Source organism: Rhinolophus sinicus, chromosome X, assembly GCF_036562045.2.
Source record: "Rhinolophus sinicus isolate RSC01 chromosome X, ASM3656204v1, whole genome shotgun sequence".
Taxonomy (NCBI): domain Eukaryota; kingdom Metazoa; phylum Chordata; class Mammalia; order Chiroptera; family Rhinolophidae; genus Rhinolophus; species Rhinolophus sinicus.
The window spans coordinates 52930723-52955370 of NC_133768.1; positions in this window are offsets into that span (position 1 = coordinate 52930723).

Genomic DNA, 24648 nt, shown 5'->3' on the forward strand with positions numbered 1-24648 from the left:
AAGACTGCCCAGTAGGTAAGGGAATCTGGAAAGAGCAGAAATGTGGAATTTTAAGGCTGAAGCCAGAGCTTCCAAGTCCACAGATTTGGAAATTCACTTTAAGTAGTCAGACAAAGACATGCCCACGCCAAAACTTATTAGAGAAAGAAAAGTCACAAACATCACATGAAAGTGACTTTGACATGGTTCTTTTGAAGCTTAGCAAAGGTATGACTATTACCATTCCAGAGTCCCAGACCAAAATATGAGGTATTAGCCTAGGGACATAATAATTCACAGATAAATTTGCATTCTTTGCAAAACCCAGCTGATAATTGCAGTTAAGGGAGATTACCATGGAGTTTCTTTCTGGCAACTCTCTCTAATTTATGGACCTGTTTATCTTGCTCCAGGTTTAACATAGCTTTCTAATTTACATTGAAGTATGTTTGTCCAAATGAGTGAATCGATGTTTATACATGGAGAATTGGTCAAGAAAAATCTAAGAATTCCTCAAATGCTTTGCACTTTAACATTTATATTCATTCTTTTGCATTTTTACAAAAGAATATACCCTGACTTTATTTGTGTCCTAGGAAACACTGAGTTTGATTGCCTTTTTAATATCTGGTTGTTAAGGGAGCTGAAAGTCCTGAGAGGTGCCTCATCTGACATAATGAGATTTAAACGTGTTCAACACTTATATTAATTACTATTTGAAATTATAATCATAATGCCTACTTAACCCACCAGATCTTGCTTTGCAAGATACTTCAGCACCATTGAACTCTAGAATATTCACTGAGGGTGTCTTCAGAAAAGGAGTGTCTCTCCATTGTCTGTATATATATCATAAAATCTAGCATACCACCACCATTCTGGATGGGAGGTGAATATCGTAGAGCTGGCTAGCCAGTTTTTATTTTGCTGAGTGAACCAAAGGATAGTGACTTACTGGTCACTTACTATGATTAGGTGCTTTGTGAGAAATTTTACGTGGATTATCTGTCATCCTCACCACTGTATGAGGGTTGATAGGTGAGGAACTGAACAGGTTGAAAAACTTCCCAGAGTTAAACAACGAGTAAATGGTGGGTCTGGGATTTGAACATAGGGCAACTCATTTTAGAGTCAAAGCTCTTATCTATATTATACTGCTAGATAAACTTTAAAATTATATTCTGCATCTGGTCATCTAATAAATCATCGAGATGGAAAAATCAAAAAACAGTTTTGAATTGCTAGCTTATAAGTGACTTTGAAAGGTATCTTTGGATATTTTATGGGGGAGAAGTATCCAAAATTCTGAAAATCAACCTTTAAAACTCTAAAATAATTTACTATATGTTTGCATTTAAATTTGTGTGTTGTGTGCAGAGCTTTCAAATGTAATCCTTGTTCATTTGAATGCTGTTCCTCAAGAATCAATGAAAATTTGATTAGAAACATGTGACCTGCCAAACAGCTTAGCAAAATATCAAAGCAAAAACTTGTTAATATTATTAGCAGTATCATTTTGAATAAGCTTTATGTGTGACCAGGGAATGAGTGTTAAGTGGGGTCATCTAGTCAGCTCTGATTGTTGAAATCTGAATTTAAACACATGAACACATACACACAGTGCTGTTAATATCTGCAGCCAGGAGGTGACCTGGTAAAAAAAGTAAGAGATTTACATGATGAATAAAAATTCCTTCATCCATTAAATGGTAATCATACCTTCCCTCTACATTTCTTTGTTATATGGTATTTTGAAGGCAGCCACCCAGATGTAGTTGAGCAAAAATTAATGTGTGAAACTGATACCCACATCCAATCCTTGAACCTCATCCATCAGAGTTCTCCATCTCTCATGAAGGAAAGAGCTTGAAGCTCATGGATAGTATATAAGAAATGAGATTAATCACAATCTGTAAGACAAATCACATCTAACTGTGAAGCACATGTTGACCACCCTTGTTCACCTCAGAGAGGTTTATCAATCATTCTCACCAAAGTTTCTACTCCTTCTCTGAGAATTCATTTGTACCTTCAAGACCTGCATCTCCAATTGTTTTATTTCTCCTTTATATAGATGATGTTAATACTCACCTACTTTTGATGAATAAATATCTATAAATATATTTGACTGTTTTATAATGGTACTTGCCCTGTTTTCTCCTTAAAATCCAAGGATTGACACTGCATTCTGCAAGCTTCATGATTTTGCTACCTTTCTAACATTGGTGGATAGGACAGTAAGAGTTGATTCCTTATTCTCGGCTCCAGACTCATTCAGAGAATCCTTAATTATATTTCTGGCAGTTATTTTGTTTCACTCAGTAATATAGATATTTTGTGTTTAGTACTAAAAACAAAACCTCATTTATGATGATGGATTTTATTTCCCCTTAGAACTGATATCCCTGGTAAAGCTAATTCAATTCTAACAGATTTTTTAAAATCTTTATTGTTTCTGATTATTAAAATAATTAATTATTTAAAAATTCAAATAACTGAAGACATGAATAAAGTAGAAAACAAAAATTCCCATATTGATGTTTGGAGAAAGGAATGGAGCAAGGATCCGGAATGTCTACCCTATATATTATTGGTAAAAAAACAAATACAAAAACAAAAACAGTGATTTACATTTTCACTAAACTGTTTTGAAAGCCATCTGAAAAAGTCTTGATTTCACCTACCTCATAAGATTATTATTAGGAGCAGATGTGAAAGTGCCTGTTAATTGTAATACACTATCCATATTTAAGAGTTTTAACTGTGTTATTCAAAGATGGTGTGGTGTGATTTTTGTGGCTTTGAAAAACAAATATGAATGTCCCAAGTGGCCATAGCCCTGGTTTTTGAAAAGATTAATGTAAAATAGATCATTAATTTATCAAAATTGATGTACAGAATTATCTTAGAACTAAACAATATAAGTAACTATAAATTGAGCATGAAATGAATTTCATCAGCATCGGTAGTGGAGTTTTTATGTGTATAATCCTGTACCCTACCTCCTATTTTATGGATGACACTCAAATCTATCTCTAGTCCTGGCCCACTGCTTGAGGCTAATGGTATAATGTCAAAGGATAGGTAAAGTGGTTATTCAAGTCTTTCTACTTCTGCCTTCTCTATGATAAAGGAAAAGCATGTTCATATGGAAAGGGTCAACAAGCACTGGTCAGAGGGAGTGAAGCCTAAGGTGGTGAGATGATTGTATGAAAGCACTTATGTTTCACTAAATGGGTTCAAGTTACTTGATCCAGCAGAACCCCATTCCAGTCTTCTGACAGAACTTGAAGTTGAGCTTGCTTAACTGCTGTTGGGAAACTTCAGACTGGGCAGTGTTTCAGAATATCAGCTCTGAAAATAATCATTGTCTTGATTTTTAAAAAAATGAATGGCAATGTTTACAAACTGAACAGCTTAGTCTGACATCAATTCAAGTCAAAAGTCTCTACCAGACTATCAGGTGTCTGATGATACACATAGTTAGAATAGAACTAGGTGATCCCTGAAAGACCTTTGGTATCCCTTATCTTTCTGTCTATCTTTAAGTAAATTTTAACTGTGGTATTATTTTGCTCAGAAATAATTCCAGTGTTCCAAGAACCATACTATAGAAAACCAGCCCTAGATTCTAGACAGAGTAAATAACTCTTCAGTGCTATTTGAATGCAGTTGAATATGCACCAAGCCTCTATGATTCTGGCAGATACTGAGGGATGTCTGACCTTTCCTATAAGAAATATTAATTTAGAGCAGTGTTTCTCACACTATATCCTGAATAACACTAGTCTACAGTGTATATTCTACCTAGAACAGGGTTTTATGACAAAATGAGTTTAAGAAATTCTTGGTTGAATATAATTTGAGAAGTAGCTTTATTGACAATTTTTAAAGCCTTTCACGAACTAATGTATACTGTGATCTTCTAAATGGATCAATGATGTGTAGAGTTTTTCAAGTTTTATTGGTGATGGAATATATTTTGTGTGGAATAACTTTAGTGACTTATGTTCTTCAGATTTTTCTTTATGCTTTTCCTTTCATATGCTTTAAACTAAACTCATAAAGTAAGTGGGGATTCATATCTAGCTTTTTATTCTACCAATATCATGAAAACATACTAAAGACCATTTGATCAGCCACATCACTATACCAGTGATACTAAAAGTAAGGTCTCTGAACCAGAAGCATCAGCTTCACCAGGGAAATTATTAAAAATGCAGATTTTTGGGCCCCATCTCAGATTTACTGAATCAGAAACTCTGGGGAGTGGGTCCCAGCAATCTGTTTAACAAGCCCTCCTGGTGATTCTTATGCAAGCTAAAGTTTGAAAATCCCCAAATTCTACCAGTACATTGCTGGCAGGCTTGGACAGAAGAAGAAAAAGGTAGTGCCAAATAGATGAGATTTCCAATGTATTAGGCAAAAATTTGTAAGCAGCTCATGAATGTGTCATTAAAAGTCTACGAGGAAGTAGAGGTGAGCTACAACCCCGGATAAGAGTCATATTTTTCTACATATATGGAGAAGTTACGATGAGAACAAACTATAGTGTAGTATATTAGTTATAGGTATCTAAGATATTCTAATATTAAAAATAAAATATCTTTATTTTAATAAAAAGAGAATATAGGAGTATACCAGAATGTTATACAGTGCAGTGTTGATGAGTGTAACTTTGCAATCAGACGAGCTGTATTTAAATTTTGGCTCTACCACATATTAGCTATGGGCTGGTAAAAGATGTTACTTCTCTGAGCTTCTGTTATTCTTAATGAAGTGGATAATAACCACTAACAAAGGGCTTGTTATATAGATTAGATAACATGCATATAAAGTGTTTAGCATGGAGTCTGGTACTTAGTAGCTACAAAATAAATGGCAATTATTAGCATTATGCTCTAGATTTGACTTGTGATAAAGGAAGGAAGGGCTTGCTATGATTTTGCACACAGAAATCTGCCTAGAAGAAAGTATTATATGAGGGAATACAAGTGGGGAATGGCCAGATGACATTGTCAAAGCTCAATCAACTTTAAAAAAGGAGGAGGTACAATGAAGCTTGATTGTAAGGCAGTCATTTATAATTTAAAAAGCTTGACTAGGATGGAAGAGCTTAGTTAAAAGATAAAGTCCTGTGATGTGTGTTATAGGTATCTGTGTTGTAATATAGAGAATTTATAAGGAGTAATTTTAAATGTAGTCAAATTATTTAAGATACATGTAAAAAATTACCCAAACAATTAGCAAACAGAAGAAGGGAAATCATATATATATATATATATATATATATATATATATATATATATATATATATATATATATATATGAATTGAAATCAATGAGATTAAGAACAGACAAAGAACAGATAAAATCAATAAAACCAAAAGATGGTTCTCTGAAAAAAAATCAATAAAATGGATAATCCTCTAAACAAAGAATCCTCTAGACAAGACAAAGAAAAAAGATAGTAAAAAAAAAATTGTGAATGAAAGAGGAGATATCATAGTGATTCTACAGACATTAATAAGATAATGAAGTACCCTATGAATAACTATGCACATACATTCTCCAACTTAGAATAAATGTATCAGTAACTTGAAAACCAAAAACTACCACAACTCCCCCAAGATGAAATAAACTAACCCTGTATCTATGAAAGAGCTAGAATTTATAATAATAAACCTCCCAAAAAGAAAAAAAAAATGCTGAATTCTACCAAACATTAAGAAAAAAATCAATATATTTTCTATAAAATCTCTTCCAGAAAATAGAAGAGGAACACTTCCTAATGTATTTTATATGGCCAGAATTACCCTGATACTAAAAACAGAGAAAGACTTTACAAGAAAAAGCTACAGAGCAGTAACCCTCATGAACATAAACTCAGAATATTAACAATTCAAATCAAACAATCTACAAAAAGATTAATATATTATGAACAAGTGGGGTTTATCCCAGGAATGCAAGACTAATTCAACATTAAAAAACCAATCAATATAATTCACCATATTAACAAACCAAAAAAGAAGAAAAAAACATACAGTCATCTCAGTAGATGGAGAAAAAGCACTTGACAAAATCCTACATTCATGCCTGATGAAAAGTCTCAGTAAACTAGGAAAAGAAGAAAATTTCCTCAATCTGAATAAGGGCATTGACAAAAAACCTACAGCATACATCATATTTCATAGTGAAAAACAGAATGCTTCCCCCTGCAATTAGAAACTAGCAAGGATTTCTACTCTCCTATTCAATATCATGCACAAAGTTTTTTTTGTTTTTTTGTTTTGTTTTTTACATTTTAAAAATTAGTGTCAGGTGTAGAAAACAATGTAATAGTTAGACATTTACACCCCTCACAAAGTGATAACCCCCTCTCCCAATCTACTACCCCTCTGACATCGTATATAGCTGTTAAAATTCCATTGACTCTATTCCCTATGCTTTAATGAAGTTCTTGACAATAAAAAAGGGAAGAAAACGAAATAAAAAAATTTCAAATTTGAAAGAAAAATAAAACTACCCTTATTCATAAAATGACATGATTGTCTTTGTATACAATCCCAAGGAGGCTGTAAGAAACCTTTTGGAACTAATGAATTTGGGAAGACTGCAGATACAAGATGAGTGTACAAAAGATCATAGTATTTATATGCATTACCAATAAAAAAATTGAAATCAAAATAAAAACAAACAATAACATCCACAATTCCCCCAATGAAATATTAAATTATATATCAATATATGAGTTGTATGCTAAAAACTACTAAATGCTAATGAAACAAATCAAATAAGGCCTAAATAAATGAACAGATATCCCATTCCCATGCTCATGGATCAGAAGATTCCATACAATTATGATGCCAACTATCTCCAAATTGATTTATAAACTTAATGCAATACCAATAAAAATCCCAACAAGACTCTTTGTAGATATACACAAGTGGATTTTAAAAATGATATGGAAAGCTAAAGATACTAGAAGAGCCAGACTAATTTTTTTAAATTAAAGTTTATTGGGTGACAATTGTTAGTAAAGTTACATAGATTTCAGGTGTACAATTCTGTATTACATCATCTATAAATCAAGTTGTGTGTTCACCCAGAGTCAGTTCTGCTTCCATGATCATATATTGGATCCCCTTTACCCTCATCTGCCACCCCCGTTCCCCCTTACCCTCTGGTAACCACTAAACTATTGTCTGTGTCTATGAGTTTTTGTTTCTCATTTGGAGCAAAGTTAGAGGACTTTCAATATTATGATCTACTGTATAAAGCTACAATAATCAAGAAAGTGTGGTATTGACATCACATGGTATTTGTCTGTTTCTGTCTGACTTATTTCACTCAGCATAATACCGTCCACTCATGTTCTTGCAAATGGTAAGATTTCATTCTTTTTTATGGCCAAGTAATATTTCATTGTATATCTACACCACATTTTCTTTATCCAGTCATCTATTGATAAGCACTTGGGTTGCTTCCATATCTTGGCTATTGTAAATAGTGCTGCAATGAACATAGGGGTGCATATATCTTTTTGAATTAGTGTTTTAGATTTCTTTGGGCAATTACCCAGAAGTGAAATTGCTGGGTCATAAGGTAGTTATATTTTTAATTTTTTGAGGAATTTCTAAACCAACCAACCAAACAAAAGAGAAACAGACTCATAGATACAGAGAACAAACTGATGGTTCCCAGAGGGTGGGAGGGTTGAAGAGCTGGGTGAAAAATGTGAAGGGATTAAGAAATACCAATTGAGAGTTACGAAATAGTCATGGGGATTTAAAGTACAGCATAGAGAATATAATCAATAATGTTGCAACAACTATTAATAATATGTATAGTGCCAGGTGGGTCCTAGACTAATCAGGGGGTTCATTGCATAAATTATATAAATGTCTAACCACTATGCTGTACACCAGAAACTAATATAAAATAATATTGAATGTCAACTGTAACTAAAAAAATGATAAATAAAAATGAAAGTGTGATACTGGAGAAAAGATATATACATAGATAAATGGAATCAGGAGAGTCTAGATAGAGACCTACACAAATATGGTCAATCAATTTTTGACAAAGATGTAATGCCAATTCAATGTAGAAAGGTGAATCTTTTCAACAAACGGTGATTGAACAATTGGGTATAAACATGCAAAAAAGATAAATCTTAAACTAAACTTTGAACTGTATGCAAAGATTAATCCTGAATGGATCGTAAACTTAAATGTAATACTATAAAACTCATAGAAGAATGCATAGGAAAAATTTTCACACCCTTGGCTAAACAAAGACTTCGTAGATTTGACATCAAAAGCAAAATTCATAAAAAGAAAAAAAAACTCACTAAAGTGGATTTTACCAAAATTAAAAACTTTTCTCCACTAAAGACATCATAAATAGAAATGAGAAGAGAAGCCATAGTCTGGGATACAATATTTTCAAATTGCATATCTAATAAAATACTTGTAGCCAGAATACATTAAAAAACAACAACACTCAAACCTCAGCAATAAGAAAACAAACACAATTTTTTTTAAAACAGCACAATATTTAAAAAGGGACAAAATATTCTAACAAACAGACAATTCGCAAAAGATAAATAGATAGCAAATGAGCATATAAAAAAAGCTCAGCATCATGAGTCATTAGGAAAATTGAAATTGCAACGATGATATACTATTAAATACCTATTAGATTGGAAATAAGTAGTAATAAAAACCTGATGCAACCAAGTGCTGACAAGGATGAGGAGCAATTGGAACACTCTAGCATTGCTGGTGGAAATGTGAAGTGGATACAGCCACTTTGGAAAACAGTTTGGCAGTGTCTTCTGAAGTTAAATATATACTTACCACGAGACCCATTAATCATACTTCTGGGTATCTATCCTAGAGAAATTCAAAATTGTGTTCCCAATATTTATTGCAACTTTATTCAATATTGCCCTAAACTGGAAACACCCCAGATGCTCTTCAAGTGCTGTACATCCATACAGTGGAGTACTATTCAGCAGTAAAAGAACAATGAATTTTACATATGTAACAACATGGATAAATCTTAAGTGCATTTTACTAGTAAAAAAAACATGGACCCAAAAGGATACGTATTATTCCATTTTTGAGGTTTTGGAAAAGACGAAAACCTACAGGGACAATGAGTGCCAGGGATAAGAACTGGGAAGATGGTCTGAATACAAAGAGAACAGCATGAGGGAATTTTGGGGGGTATTAAAATTGTTCTTTATCTTATCAGTGGTGGTGATTACAAGAAGTCATGCACTTATTAAAACTCATAGAGCACTACACAAATAGAAGTTAATTTTACTCTCTGTCAGCTAAAAATAATAACTTTTTTTAAAAAATCCAGATTACATCATAAAAATGGCAGGATGAGGTGAGCCTCTTGAAATCTCCCCTGGAATTTACAACAAATTGAACAACTATAACTCCACAAAGGTCTCCCTGCACAGCACACAGGCAAGACTAAGAGGTGCACTACTGAAATCATCTAAAGGTGGGCAAATTGGGTGAGCAGGGGTGGAGGGAAGGGAGAAGTGTGGTGCAGGATACAGACTGGAGCTTGGAGCTCCGAGCTCCCTGCATTCCAGAACTACTGAAACCGTGGGAGGGGGAAAAACTCATGCTGCTAGGGCTCCGCTTATGGCCCACAGTCCAGCCTGAGGGATCAGCATATAACACGGCTGAACCCAATGCTCAAGGCAAAGACATTGGAGCAAACACTGAGGGAAGAAGGTGGAAAACAGCAGTTTAAACCCTCACTGCCAAGCAGAGGATGGAAAGCTTAGGCACTGAGCATATCTTCCCCCTCCCCACCCTTCCAGAGCTTGCCCCACCCACACCCACCCAGTGCTAGAAGCCAAACCCTAGCAGTGTCAGATCAAAAGAACAGAATATTTCCAGTTCACGGACTTGCAGCCCAACTAGTTTGGGCGAACTGGAGGGAGCCTTGGGTGCAGGACCGGCTGTGCTGGTGGTCACCGCATCTGTATTCATCAGAGATATTGGTCTGTAGTTTTCTTTTTTGGTGTTGTCCTTACCAGGGTTTGGTATCAGGGTACTGTTGGCCTCATAAAATGAGTTAGTGAGTACTGTCTCTTCTTAAATTTTTTTGGAACAGTTTGAGCAGGATTAGTATTAGATCCTCTTTGAAGGTTTGGTAGAATTCACTAGTGAAGCCATCTGGTCCAGGACTTTTGCTTTTGGGAAGGTTTTGGATGACTGACTCAATTTTGTTACTGGTGATCGGTCTGTTTAGATTTTCCAGTTCTTCATGGTTCAGCCTAGGAAGGCTATATGTTTCTAAGAACTTGTCCATTTCTTCTAGGTTATTGAATTTGGTGGCATATAGTCCTTCATAGTATTCTTGGATGATCCCTTGTATTTCTGTGGTGTCCAGAAAATACCTTAACAAAATGAAAGCCATATGACAAATTCTTAGCTAATAGCATATTTAATCATGATAATCTGAAGCCCTTTGCTCTACATTCAGGAACATGACTGTACCCTATCACCTCTGCTTTTCAACATAATGCTGAGAGTCCTCGCCAGAGCACATTGTGTATTATTATAAAATAATAAATTAATAAGTGAAAAAGCAGGTTATGTAAAGTATGATGCAAAGTATGATCTCATTTTTGTAAAGAAAAATGTGTATATATAGAAAAAAGACTAGAAGGATGCAACAAAGTATAATTATTTTGAAGTAATGTGTTTACAAGAATTTTCATTTGCTTTGTATTTTACCATTTTCCATATTTCCTACAATAAGCATATGTTTGTTTTGTAATATGGAATATTATTTTAAAGTAACATTTATTTTTCTTTCCTAATTCTAACAGTAATTCATGTGCACTATAAAATATTTGAAAACAAATAATGATAAAAAAAGAAATAAAGCCTCTGTAATACCAGAACCACCAAGAGATAGTTTTGCACATTGTGTATTAAGATGATTTCATCCACTAGCACTAGAAAACTGAAGTCAAATTGGAATAAACAATAAGGATATTTATTATCTTGAATAATAAGGATCCTAGAAGTATAATGAGAAACAAGGATGGTTGATTCAGCAGCTCAATTGTATCATTAGGTTTTCAGTTTTGGCAGATCTTTCTAATCTGTTCTCTACAGTATCAATTTCACCCTAAAGTAATCTTCCCTATGTTTACATGATGGTTGCAGGTAGCTATCAGGGTTATGGGCTTCCTTATTCACATTCAGCAGCAGAAAGAATGTGTCTCTAACACAATCTTGAAGAGCAAGTGGACTGGAAGCCCTTCAGTCTAATTGAACTAGCTTGGGTCATATGCTCACTTCTGGATCAATTAGACAGACCCACCTTTGGAGAAGGATGTAAGGTCAGTTTTCCTTGAGGCATATGGACTACAGTGGGAAGAAGTGGATACTTAAACAAGATTGATATTGTGTAGAAAGGAGAAAGGGGAGAATGGTTATCATCAGAGAATCAACCAACAATGTTTATTATATATATTTATAAAAATATACCAGTTATGTATAAGTCTTGATATCTTTGTACATCCCACAGATCCTATGATCCTTTTTTGCAAAAATAGGATAGCCTGAGAGTTTCCAAGGTGATCATTAAATGCTTGGTAGTTTCTTGAAGACAAGACTTTTATTCTACTTCTATATCTCCCTTGACACCTAGCAAAACTACTGGTAGTTAGAATAATAAAGTCTGTGGGTTGGAAGGAGCCTAAACATTATCTCATTCTCTGCTACTATATTCAAGAGGTTCTCAAAATTTTCATGTTCAGCAAATATCAATGAATGAGTTGTTGGTTGATTATTTCAGCTATTTACTATCTCCTAAATTGAGAAGCTAGTGATTAGATTTCCAGATGTTCCCAGATGATATGACTGTGTCTTTTTCCCTTTCTCCATCCTTTTCTTTCCTCCCTTCCTTTCTTCTTTCCTTCCTTCCTTCTTTTTTTCCTTCCTTCCTCCCTCCCTTCCTTCCTTTCTTCCTTCTTTCCTTCCTCTCTATTTTATGATTTACTTATTTACCTACAAGAACAATGCACACTTGTTTAGAAAATTCAAATGATACAGTAAGGTATAAAGTAAAAACTGAAATCTTCATGATCTTTACTCAAACTCACTTTCCATAAGTAAACAATGTTAGAAGTCTTGTGTGTATTCTGTATATTCTTATATATCTATTTATCTATCATCTATCTATATGGGTGTGAGTATATATGTGCATATATAAATATTCAGAGTGCTTTCACTTTCAAGTAATTTATCTGGCCAATTTTTTTATATCAATGGTATATTGAAAATTCTCACAATTATAAAAAGCTGCATAATATTGTAATGTATAGAAGCATTATAAATTAATGTCCACATTGGTGAACATTTACAATCTTTGTATTTTTAAATATATTTCAAGCAATGTTTCAACATAATCCCTAGTTATGGTTACATTTTTAATCTTTACTATCATACTAAATATATAACTTAAATGATATTATATGCATCAGAATCCTAGAAAAGAATGAAGAAACTGAATCCAAGGGATATTATAAATAAGAATCATTAAGCCTAATATATTATATACTATTATTTCATAAACAAGATTTCATATAAATACCAAAATATTAAAAAATAAAAACAAAACTATTAAAATGGATAAGACCATTTCAAACAGGTATTACTGAGCATAAAAAGACCCAGTTACTAAAGGCAAAACTGCACAATGAAAAATTGCAATTATACAGGATGCTCAAATTTCATAGAAACAATAAATAATGTGCAGTTGGCTGATAAAAGCTAGGATAAATAATTACAGCAATGTAATAAAAATATCATAGGGGAGGAGATAAGAATACTGAGAAAAATGTCAGCAACTCACACAAAGAGAATACATTGACCATGTTCTTGTACTTCTGTAACAGTAGCCAATATTCATCAAACGGCAATGTTTCTCAGGAATGTTCCAAAGTAAATGTAATACTAGGTACAATCACACTACAGAGATATATTCTCTCATAAAAACTACTTTTCAAAAACAACCACCACCATACTTAGGTATATACCATACACACATACAACAGGAGATTGACCTAATGTCTAGATCGGCTAGAAACACCTTGAGGGTAGCAACTGTGTCTAATTACATTTCTAATTTCAGTTGTATGGCTAGAATTATGTTCTTTTTCTTATAGATGAATGGGGCTTCACCAAGAACACATAAATTCACAAGATGTAAGTAAATCACAAGCAATCTTAAATGGCTGCCTACTTTCTGCTCTGGACCCCGTGGAGGAAGAAAGTGAGAATCCATAGCTGAGTTCAGGTCTATAGTCCTTACTGTACCAGGTAGGATAGTGGATATCCTGTGGCAAAGAGTGGTGCAGTTGTTCTGATAGCCTGAGAGTTTCCAAGGTGATCGAGACCTTTGATATCTAGTTGGGAGAGGAATAGAACCTCTATTAGGGAGACAGTAGTAGCCCAACAAGATTCATGTTCCTTCAGACTGACCTGGAGAGACAAACACTGGGCCCTCATCATTACTGGGTCACTGGGTAAAGTTCTGACTCTTAATGAACTTTAATGACAGTGGCCAGGCCATAAAAGAATTGGCTGCCTGGATAAAAAGCCCACCAAACTTTTAAATCATATAGCCAGAAGCTAAGCATACACTTCTGTTTCAAACTTAGCATTGGTATTTAAATTCAAACTTCTGTATTACAAACAAGTAACCTTAGTGAGCTTTATATCTAAGGACAATAGATTCAATTGATTTATGGATGAGTCTGAGGACCAAATAAAGAAAATGACATTATGAAGTAACATTTACTTCAGGAGGTGAAGAGTCCACAAAGGAAATTGTCTCAGGGATAGCTTACTAAGACATAGCTCAGGAATGTTCATTGCTTGTCTCATATCAAGCCCTGGAGCACACAAGAAACTGAGATTCAATTTCCTTATCTTACTTCAGTCTTAAAGGAAGTATTTAATTTGTGTCTCACAGGCCCCATAATTGGAGATATCACTGAGAATAAAGGGGAGGGAATTCACATTCTTTTAAGAATCTACTCTGTGTGAATATGAAGACAAAATTATCCAAGAAGTTGGAATAGACAAATGCTGTGCTTGCCTCCTCCCCAGACCACATTAAAATTACAACTAAATTGGATCAAGGATTTTAGGAGATCCAAAATGGCAGAGTAGATAAGCACTGTGCCTGCTTCCTTCTGTGACCATATTAAAATTACAACTAAATTATAGAACATCAACCTGGAGAACCATCTGAAGTCTAGCTGATCATAAGTTTTATAACTAAGACTATAAAGAAGAAGCCATGTTGAGACTTATAGGAGGGATGGAGACACAAAACAGGCTGGCCCCAAACCCCTATGCAGCAGTTGAGCACGGAGAGGGATATCTTGGCTATGGAGGTTCCCAACAGAGGAGCAAGAGACTCCAGCCCCACACTGGCCTCTACAGCCCAGAGTACTGGTGCTGGGAAGAGGAGCCACCACAACATCTGGCTATGTAAAAAACAGTGGGGATTAGGACCATCCAGGTGGGACAGAAGGTGCCAGGAAACCCAGGCATCCTCTTAATGGGCCTGTGCACAAACTCATTTGCTTGCAGGCACTCACCCTGAGCTACGGCAGAGGGATGGTGACTCAGGGGGCATCAGAGGTATAACATGGGGGAGGGGGGAACAGACTGAGGTGTGTGGCTTCAGAGCCAGGGCTGGAAGACAGTCACCATTTTCCTTGTGTGGGGTCCTTCTCCAGTGCAGCTGGCATGTGGATGCCATCTTTCCTGTGTTGAGTTATCCCCCTCATGGACAAATCTGAATCTGATTGGTCTGGTGAGCTCCACCACTCGGCCCTGCTGACTCACTGAGACCCTGCCCCACCCAATTTTCCCAACACCAGAGACACTTTCTCAGCCAGCAACCAGCCCCATCCACATTGTGCTCTTTCTTGAAAAAACATCAAAGTCCACAGGACCAAGGAGGGTGGAAACTGACCTTGGTGTGCTCTGAGAGTTTTGCCAAGTAGCTCCACACTCAGCACTGGCACCAAACCAGAGTCTGTATTAACCTGTTGACGACAATTCTTCCCACTCTAGTGACTTCCTGAGACCCTGCCTCACCCAACTTGTGTACTGCATGAAGCTTTACCAGGGGCTGAACCTGAAGGAAGCTGGCAGCTGGCTGCCAGCCTTGGTGTGTCCTGGCATTTTGCAGAGCTACCCCAGGCCTCATACTGGTGGCAGACATCCTCAGTTCACAGGTGGCCTCTGCCACATGCCTCCAGGTTTAGCACAGGCTGTAAACAACCATGGATAACTTTGTAGCTCCTACCAGGTAGCCCCCAACTGGTCACAGGCAGTGGGTGAACTGGGCCTGCACTTTAGCCCCTCCAAAGAGGCCCCAGAACAAACATACTTGGAGGTAGGCTTCAGACCACAGCAGAGCACTACCCAGTTAGCCCCACAAATGGCACACCCAAAGGGCAGTCTCAACAGATACAAGAGCCAACTGGGGTGAATCACACTCAGTGGCATAAACACCCTACACAGCAGCCTGTAAGCTGTGGACATGAGAAAACTACACTGATAATTAGCCTGAGGGTCAATTCAACCCACCGACATGCCAATAGCAATCAAGACTCAATTATAACAGGAGGGAACACAAAACACACACAAGGGACACTACTGGAGCACCCAGCACAGTTGTCCAGGGAGACTGTACCACTGAGATCCACAGGGCATCTACTACATAAGGCTACCATACCAAGACTGGGAGACATAGCAGATCTACATAATACATAGAAACACACAGATCAAGGCAGCCAAAATGGGGAAACAAAGAAATATGTCTGAAATGAAAGATCAGGAGAAGATTTCATCAAAAGAACTAAACGAAATGGAGACAATCAACCAAACAGATACAGAGCACAAAACAATGGTTATAAGGATACTCAAAGAACTTAATGAGAACTTCAACAGAGACATAGCAAGGATAAAAAAAGGACATAGGAACCATAAAAAATAACCAGTCTGAAGTGAAAAATATAGTAACTGAAATGAAGAATGCACTAGAAGGTATCATCAGCAGACTAGATTAAGCAGAGGATTAAATCAGCAATTTAGAAGACAAAGTAGCAGAAAACACCCAATTGGAACACAATAAATAAATAAATAATAGCTTAAGAGACCTCTGGGAAAATACCAAGTGTAATAACAGTCACATCACAGGGGTACTAGAAGGAGAGAGAGAAAGCAAAGAATTGAGAACCTATTTGAAGAAATAATGTCTGAAAACTGGTGAAGGAAATAGACATACAAGTCCAGAAAGGGCAGAGAGTCCCAAACAAAATGTACCCAGAAGGGCCCACACCAAGACACATTATAATTATAACGGCAAAGGTTAAAGACAAAAAGAGAATCCTAAAAGCAGCAAGAGAAAGGCAACTATTTACTTACAAGTGTGCTTCTATAAGATTGTCAGCTGATTTATCAACAGAAACTTTGCAGGAAAGAATTGATTGACACAAAAGATTCAAAGTGGAAAAAAGCAAGGATCTACAACCAAGACTACTCTACCCAGCAAGACTATCATTTAAAATTGAAGGAGGTATAAAGAGCTTCACAGAGAAGAAAAACTAAGGAAGTTAATCACCACCAAACAGTATTACAAGAATTGTTAAAGAGATTTATTTAAGAAAATGCTAGATGGGGAAAAAAGAACATAAAGATGAATAATAAAATTGTAATAACTGCTCATATGTATCTATCAATAATCACTTTAAATGTAAATGGATTAAATGCTCCAATCAGAAGACATAGTGTAGCTGAATGGATAAGAAAACATGATCCATACATATGCAGTCTACAATAGACCTACTTCAGATTGAAAGAAAGTAAAGTGTTGGAAAAATATATTTCATGTAAATGGAAATGAAAAATATCTGGGGTAGCAATACTTATAGCAGACAAAATAGACTTTAAAACAAAGACTGTAATAAGAGACAAAGGACATTTCGTAACGATAAAGTGATTGATCCAACAAGAGGATATAACCCTTGTAAACATTTATGAATCCAACATAGGAGCACCAAATATATAAAGCAAATATGGGTGGACATAAAGGGAAAGATTGACAGTAATACAATCATAGTAGGGAACTTTAACACACCATTGACACCCATTGACATATCTTCCAGACAGAAAATCAACAAGGAAACAGCAGCCTTAAATGATACACTAGGCAAGATGGATTTAATTGATACTTTTAGAGAATTTCACCCCAAAGCAGCAAAATATACTTTCTTTTCAAGTGAACATTTTCAAGATAGACCACATATTAGCAACAAAACAAGTCTCAATAAACTTAAGAAGACTGAAATCATGTCAAGTGGTCATGTCTTCTCTGACCACAATTGTATGAAACTAGAAATCAATTACAAGGAAAAAAAAAAAAGAAAAACAACAAACACATGGAGGCTGAAAAATATGCTACTAAATAATAAATGGGTCAACAAGTGGATCAAGGAAGAAATCAAAAGCTACCTTGAGACTAAGGGAAATGAAAACACAACAATCCAAAAATCTGTGGGACACAGCAAAAGCAGTTAGAATAGGGAAATTCATCAAAATACAGACCTACCTTAGAAAACAAGAAAAACCTCCAATATAAAATCTAACATTACATTTAAAAGAGTGACAAAAAGAACACCAAACAAAGCCCAAAGTGAGTAGAAGGATAGAAATAATAGAGATCAGTGTGGAAATAACCAAAATAGTGTCTAAAATATCAATACAAAAGATCAGTGGAACCAAGAACTGGTTCTCTGAAAAGATAAGTAAAATTGATCAAACTTTAGCCAGACACATCAAGAAAAAAAAAGAGAGAGGACCCAGATAAATAAAATGGAAAATGAAACATGGGAAGTGACAACTGAAACCACAAAAATGCAAAGGATTATGAGAAAATATTATGAACAATTATATGCCAACAAGTTGCACAATCTGTAAGAAATGCAAAAATTCTTAGAAATATATAATCATCCAGGCTGAATCAAGAATAAACTGAAAATACGAACAAACTGATCATATGAAATAGAATCAGTAATCAAAAAATTCCCAAGAAATAAAAGTCCTGGATTGGATGACTTGAAAGGTGAGTTTAGCAAAAATTCAAAGAAGAATCAACAACTACTCTTTTCAAACTATACCAAATAGTTCAAAAGAAGGGGCGTCTCCCAAGCACATTCTACAAAGCCTACATTTGAAAATAAACAAAATACATTACAGAAAAAGGAACATTATAGGCCGATATCCCTTGATTAATACAGATGCAAAAATCCTCAACAAAATATTAGCAAAGTGAATTCAGCAAAACATTAAAAAGATCATACAACATGATCAAGTGTTTTTTGTTCCTGGTAAGCAAGGTTGGTTCAATATCTGCAAATCAATTAATGTGAGACACCACATAAACAAAATGAAACATAAAGATCATATGGTCATGTCAATAGAGGCAGAAAAAGTTTTATCAAAATCCAGAATCTATTTGTCACAAAAACTCTCAGCAAAGTGGGACTAGAGGGAACATATCTCAACACAATAAAGGCCATATATGATAAACCCACAGCTAACATCATACTCAGTGGGGAAAGGCTAAAAGCATTCTCCTTAAGATCAGGAACAAGACAAGGATGCCCACTTTCATCACTTTTATTCAACATAGTACTGGAAGTTCTAGCCACAGCAATCAGACAGAAAAAGAAATAAAAGGCACTCAATTTGGAAAGGAAGAAGTAAAACTCATTTTTTTGCAGGTGATATGATACTATATTTAGAGAACTCCCCAGATTCAACAAAAAACTATTAGAACTGAAAATAAATTTAGCAAAGTAGCAGGATACAAAGTTAATATTCAGAAATCAGTTGCATTTCTATACACAAATAACTATCAGAAAGAGAAATTAAGAAAACAGTCCCATTGACAACTGCATAAAAAAAAAATACCTAGGAATAAATTTAACCAAAGAAGTCAAAGACCTGTACTTCGAAAATTATAAGACATAGAAGAGAGAAATTAAAGAAGATACAAAGAAATGGAAGCATATACAATGTTCATGGATAGGAAGAATTAATATAGTTAAAATGCTCATACTACCCAAAGAAATGTATTGATTCAATGCAATCCCTTCAAAATACAAATGGCATTTTTCACAGAACTAGAATAAACTTTCCTAAAATTTATTTGAACCATAAAAGACCCTGAATAGCCATGCCAATCTTGAGAAAGAAGAACAAAGCTGGAGGTATCTTGCTACCTGATATCAAACTACACTACAAGCTGATAGCAACCAAAACAGCATGGAATTCACATAAAAAACAAACACACAGATCAATGGAACAAAATAGAGTCCAGAAATAAATCCACAGCTATATGGTCATTTAGTCTATGACAAAGGAAGAAAGAACATACTTTGGGGTGAATACAGGCTATTCAACAAATGGTGCTGGAAGAACTCAACAGATACATACAAAAAATGAAACTGGACATCCTCTTACACCATATATAAGAATAAACTCAAAATGGATTAAAGACTTAAATGTAAGACCAAAAACCATAAAACTCCTAGAAGAAAATATAGGAAGTAAATTTGCAGACATTTCCCGTAGTAATATTTTTACAGATATATGTCCTTGAACAAGGGGAAAAATGGAAAGAATAAACAAATGGGAGTACATCAAACTAAAATGTTTTTTCACAGCAAAGAAAACCATCAACAAAATGAAAAGACATCCTACTGAATGGAAGAAGATATTTGCCAATGATACATCTGATAAGGACTTAACATCCAAAATTTATTTAAAAAAACAACAACTCATTCATCTCAACACCAAAACAACCCCAAACAATCCAGTTTAAAAATGGGCTGAAGACCTGAATAGACATTTCTCCAAGAAGACATACAGATGGCCAATAGAAATGTGAAAAGATGCTCAACGTCACTAATCATCAGAGAAATGCAAATAAAAACCACAATAAGATACCACCTAACTCCTGTGAGAATGGCTATCATCAATAAATCAACAAACAGCAAGTGCTGGGAAGGATGTGGAGAAAGGGAAACCTTGTGCATTGTTGGTGGAATTGCAAATTGGTACAGCCCCTATAGAAAACGGTATGGAGGTTCCTCAAAAAAATTAAATACAGAACTACCCTATGACCCAGCAATTCCACTCCTGGGTATTTATCCAAAGAAATCCAAACACTAACTCAGAAAACATATGCATCCCTACGTTTACTGCAGTGCTATTCACAATAGCCAAGATATGGAAACAACAGAAATGCCCATCAGTAGATGACTGGATAAGGAAATAGTGTACATTTATACAATGGAGTATTACTCTGCCACAAAAATGAATGAAATCTTACCACTTGCAAGAACATGGATGGACATCGAGGATAGTTTGCTAAGTGAAATAAGTCAGAGAGAGACGTATACCATATAATCTCACTTACATGTGGAATCTATAGAACAGAGTAAATGAGAAAAAAATAAATAAAACAAAAAACCAACAAACAAAAACCCAGAAATAGACTCATAGACACACAGAACAAAGAGAGGTTGCTAGATGCGGGGGCGGGGGGGGAGGGGAGGGATTGGGGGATGGGTGAGAAAGATGAAGAGACTAGGAACTACAAATTGGTAGTCACAAAATACAGAGGGTGCCAAAAAAACTGTATTAAAATTATGCTGATGGTAACTACTTTGAGCACCTCTTATAACTGCAAAAGTCAAACATGACTTGTATTCATCTTTTGTTATTGGTGTATATTGATTATTACAATTTTAATACAATTTTTTCCTTTCTTAAAATGTGTATACATATTTTTGTCACCTCTGGTAGTCCCAGAGATGTGAAATTCAGTATGGGGAATATAATCAATAATGTTGTAAAGACTACGTAGGGTGTCAGATGGGTACTGGAACACGGAAGGGTTCACTTCATAGATTATATAAATGCCTAACCATGGCACTGTACACCTGAAATTAATATAGTGAATATAGATAGATAGATAGATAGATAGATAGATAGATAGATAGATAGATAGATAGATAGATAGATAGATGATATAGATACAGACATAGATATAGATATATGGTGCCAAACAAGTACACACATTTTAAAAAAGGAAAACTATTAAAATTGTAATACTGAATATATACCAATAACAAAATATGAATACAAGTCATGTTTGATTTCTGCAATTGCAAAAGGTGCTCAAAGTGGTTACCATCAGCATCCAGACATTTCTGATTATGGTGAACTACTGCTTGAGCAAGGTTAACCAAAGTGTCCTCTTGCATACATTTTTTGGCACCCCTGGTATATACATGGTCACGGGATATATAGTACAGCATAGGGAATATAGTCAATGGTATTCTAATAGCTATGAACAATGTCACAAGGGTAGCAGACTTGGTAGGGTTATCACATGGTGAGGGGTGTACATGTCTAATAATTATGTTTTTTGTACACCTGAAAAAAAAGCATATGCTGCCTCCAAGAGACACATCTCAGCTACAAGGAAATAGAGACTCCAGGTGAAAGGGTAAGAAATGATACTCCAAGCAAATGGCATCCAAAGAAGATCAGGTGAAGCCATACTCATATTGATGAGACTTCGGGATAGAAAATACAACAAGAGACAAAGATGGACATTTCACAATGATAAAGGGGACAATACTACAAGAAGAATTAACACTTATCAGTATATATGCTCTCAATCAGGGAGCACCAAAATACAGAAATCAACTAGTAACAGAACTAAAGGGAGAAACTGACAAAATCACAATTATAGTAAGGGACGTAAATACGCCATTGACAGCTATGAGTAGATCATCCAAACAGAAAATCCATAAGGAAATATCAGCCCTAAATGACACATAGATGAAATGGACGTAATTGACATTTATAGAGCACTTCATCCTAAAACATCAGACTATACAGTTTTTTCTAGTGTACATGGAACTTTCTCAAGGATAGACCATTTATTGGGACATAAAACTAGTCTCAGCAAATTTAAGAAGATTGAAATCATACCAAGCATATTCTCTGATCGCAAGGCTTTGAAATTGGATATCAACTGCAGAAAGAAAGCAGGAAAAACCACAAATATGTGGAGATTAAACAACAAACTTTTAAAGAACAACTGGGTCAAAGAAGAAATGAGAGGAGAGATCAAAAGATACATAAAAACAGATGAGAAAGAAAATACATCCTACCAAAACTTTTGGGATGCAGTGAAAGCAGTTTCAAGATGGAAATTTCTATCATTACAGGCCTATGTCAAGAAAGAAAAAAAATCCCTCAAAATAACCTAACATTATACCTTAAAGAACTTGAAAAAGAAGAACAAATGAAACCCAAAATCTGCCTAAGGAAGGAAATAATAAAAAATAGAGCCGAACTAAATGAAATGGAAAAAATACAATAGAAAGAATTAATGTAACAAAGAGCAGGTTCTTTAAAAAGATTAATAAAATTGGCAAACACTTGACTAGAATAACTAAGGTAAAAAGAGAAAAGAAAACAGAAATGAAAGAGAAGTTACTATGGATACCACAGAAATTCAAAGGATCATACAAGAATACTATGAAGGGTTTTGTGGGGGAGATGGTAGATTAGATGAATGCCGTGCCAACTGTCTTCCAGGATCACACCAAAATTGCACGTAAATTAAAGAACAATCAACCTCCTTGGGATTCATCTGAACGCTAGCTGAGCAGAACCACTATAGCTAAGGATTTAAAGGAGAAGCCAAATGGAGACTGGTAAGAGGGGTGGAGACACTAAACAGGCTGACCCCAAACCCACAGAGAGAGGATGAACGCCAGGAGGGACACATCAGTGGCAGAGGTTTCCCCAGAGAGGAAGGGGCCCCACAGCCCCACGCCGGGCTCCCCAGTCCAGGAATCATGTGCCAGGAAGAGGAGTTAACACTTCTGGTAGTGAAAATCAGTGAGTCCTCTGTTTGACTTTCCTGGTGGGGGTGGGGGAAGGCAGCTGGAAACCCAGACACCCTCTTGTAGAGTCAGCACACAGACTCGTTAGCTTGCAGGCACTCACCTGGTTTCTAGCAGAGGGAGTGGAAGCTCAGGGGTCCCAGGGATGTGAGGGAAAGGTCTGAACTGAGTGCCTTTGGCGCAGGAGCTGCAGGGACTAGGAATATTGTTCTCCCTGTGCAGAGCTGGCACACGTGTGGCTTACAGGGGGGTGACATCAATTTAGGGTTAAGCCCTCCCCCAAAGGGCCAAGTCTGGGACCACATTGGTCTGGTGGAATCTGCATGTGTGTGCACTGCCTTGGTGAAGTCTTCGGTCCCCACCCTCCACATAGCTGGTGCTGCAGTTCCCGGGAACTCAACTGCTGGGCTGTTGGCCCTGCCCCACAGGCTGAAGATTGGTGGGGATGGAGGCCCTGTGGTAGCTGGGAAAGTGTTTGATGGAGAGCGTTAAGTCAAGATCTGTGGCACAGCATAGACAGGCGGTGGCTGGCCGTGATGTTCTCAATGTGTATTTGTGGATACTGGAGCAGAAACTGCACTGACTTTGCAGAAACCATGGAAAACACATGATAGCACCCTGAAATCTGCCCCTCCCAACTGAGTTGCATTGCCAGGGGCACTCTGTTGCCTGGTGGCCAGCAGCACCTCCACAAGCCAAAGCGGAGGTTTTTTACAGCAGCAGATAATCCATCACAGCATGGGAAGATTGCTAGAAGGCTTTAAGTCAAGACCTGTGCTGCAGCAAAGACGGGTGGTGGCTGGACTTAGTGTGCTTTTCTTTTCCTTTTTTTCTTTCTTTTTTTTTGTGTGTTTTTTCTTCTGTTGTTGTCATTTTTTGTTTTTGTTTTTTTGGTTTTTTTTTTTTAGTTTTTCTCTGTTTGGTTTGCTTTTGTGTTTTCGGTTTTTGTTTCTTTGTTCTTTGTGTGTGTGTGTGTGTGTGTGTGAATGTGTGTATACTTCATTGTTGTTTTGTTTTGTTTTGGCTTTTGTGTTTTCGGTTTTTGTTTCTTTGTTCTTTGTGTGTGTGTGTGTGTGTGTGTGAATGTGTGTATACTTCATTGTTGTTTTGTTTTGTTTTGTTTTGAGGGGTGTTCGTGGGCCCAGTACTGGTCCAGGAGCCAAGACTATACTGAATTTATAGACTGACCACACTCTTTAGCCCTCTGTAATCCCACCCTGCCCACATAGAGCTGCATTGCCAGGGGTACACTGGGTACCTGGGTAGCCAGCCCCACCCTCACAAACTGCAGAGGAGGTTTTTTATAGCAGCAGACTATCTGCAATGGCCTGGGGAGATTCTGGTGGTGAATAGTGACACAAAAATTGCACTACAACCCACTCAGGAACAGAAATCAGGAATTTGTGAGCCTGAGCTGGAGGCTGGCTGCAGTGTTCTCGGGGCGCTGTACAAGGTGGCCAAAGGCCAGGTATTGGAGTAAGATCTGAATCTTCATTAACATTGTAAAACCACTGGTCACGTCTCATGACTCACTTGAATTCCACCCCACCCAGCTAGTGCTGCATTGCCCAGGACACCCTCAACACCGGATCAACCAGCCAGAA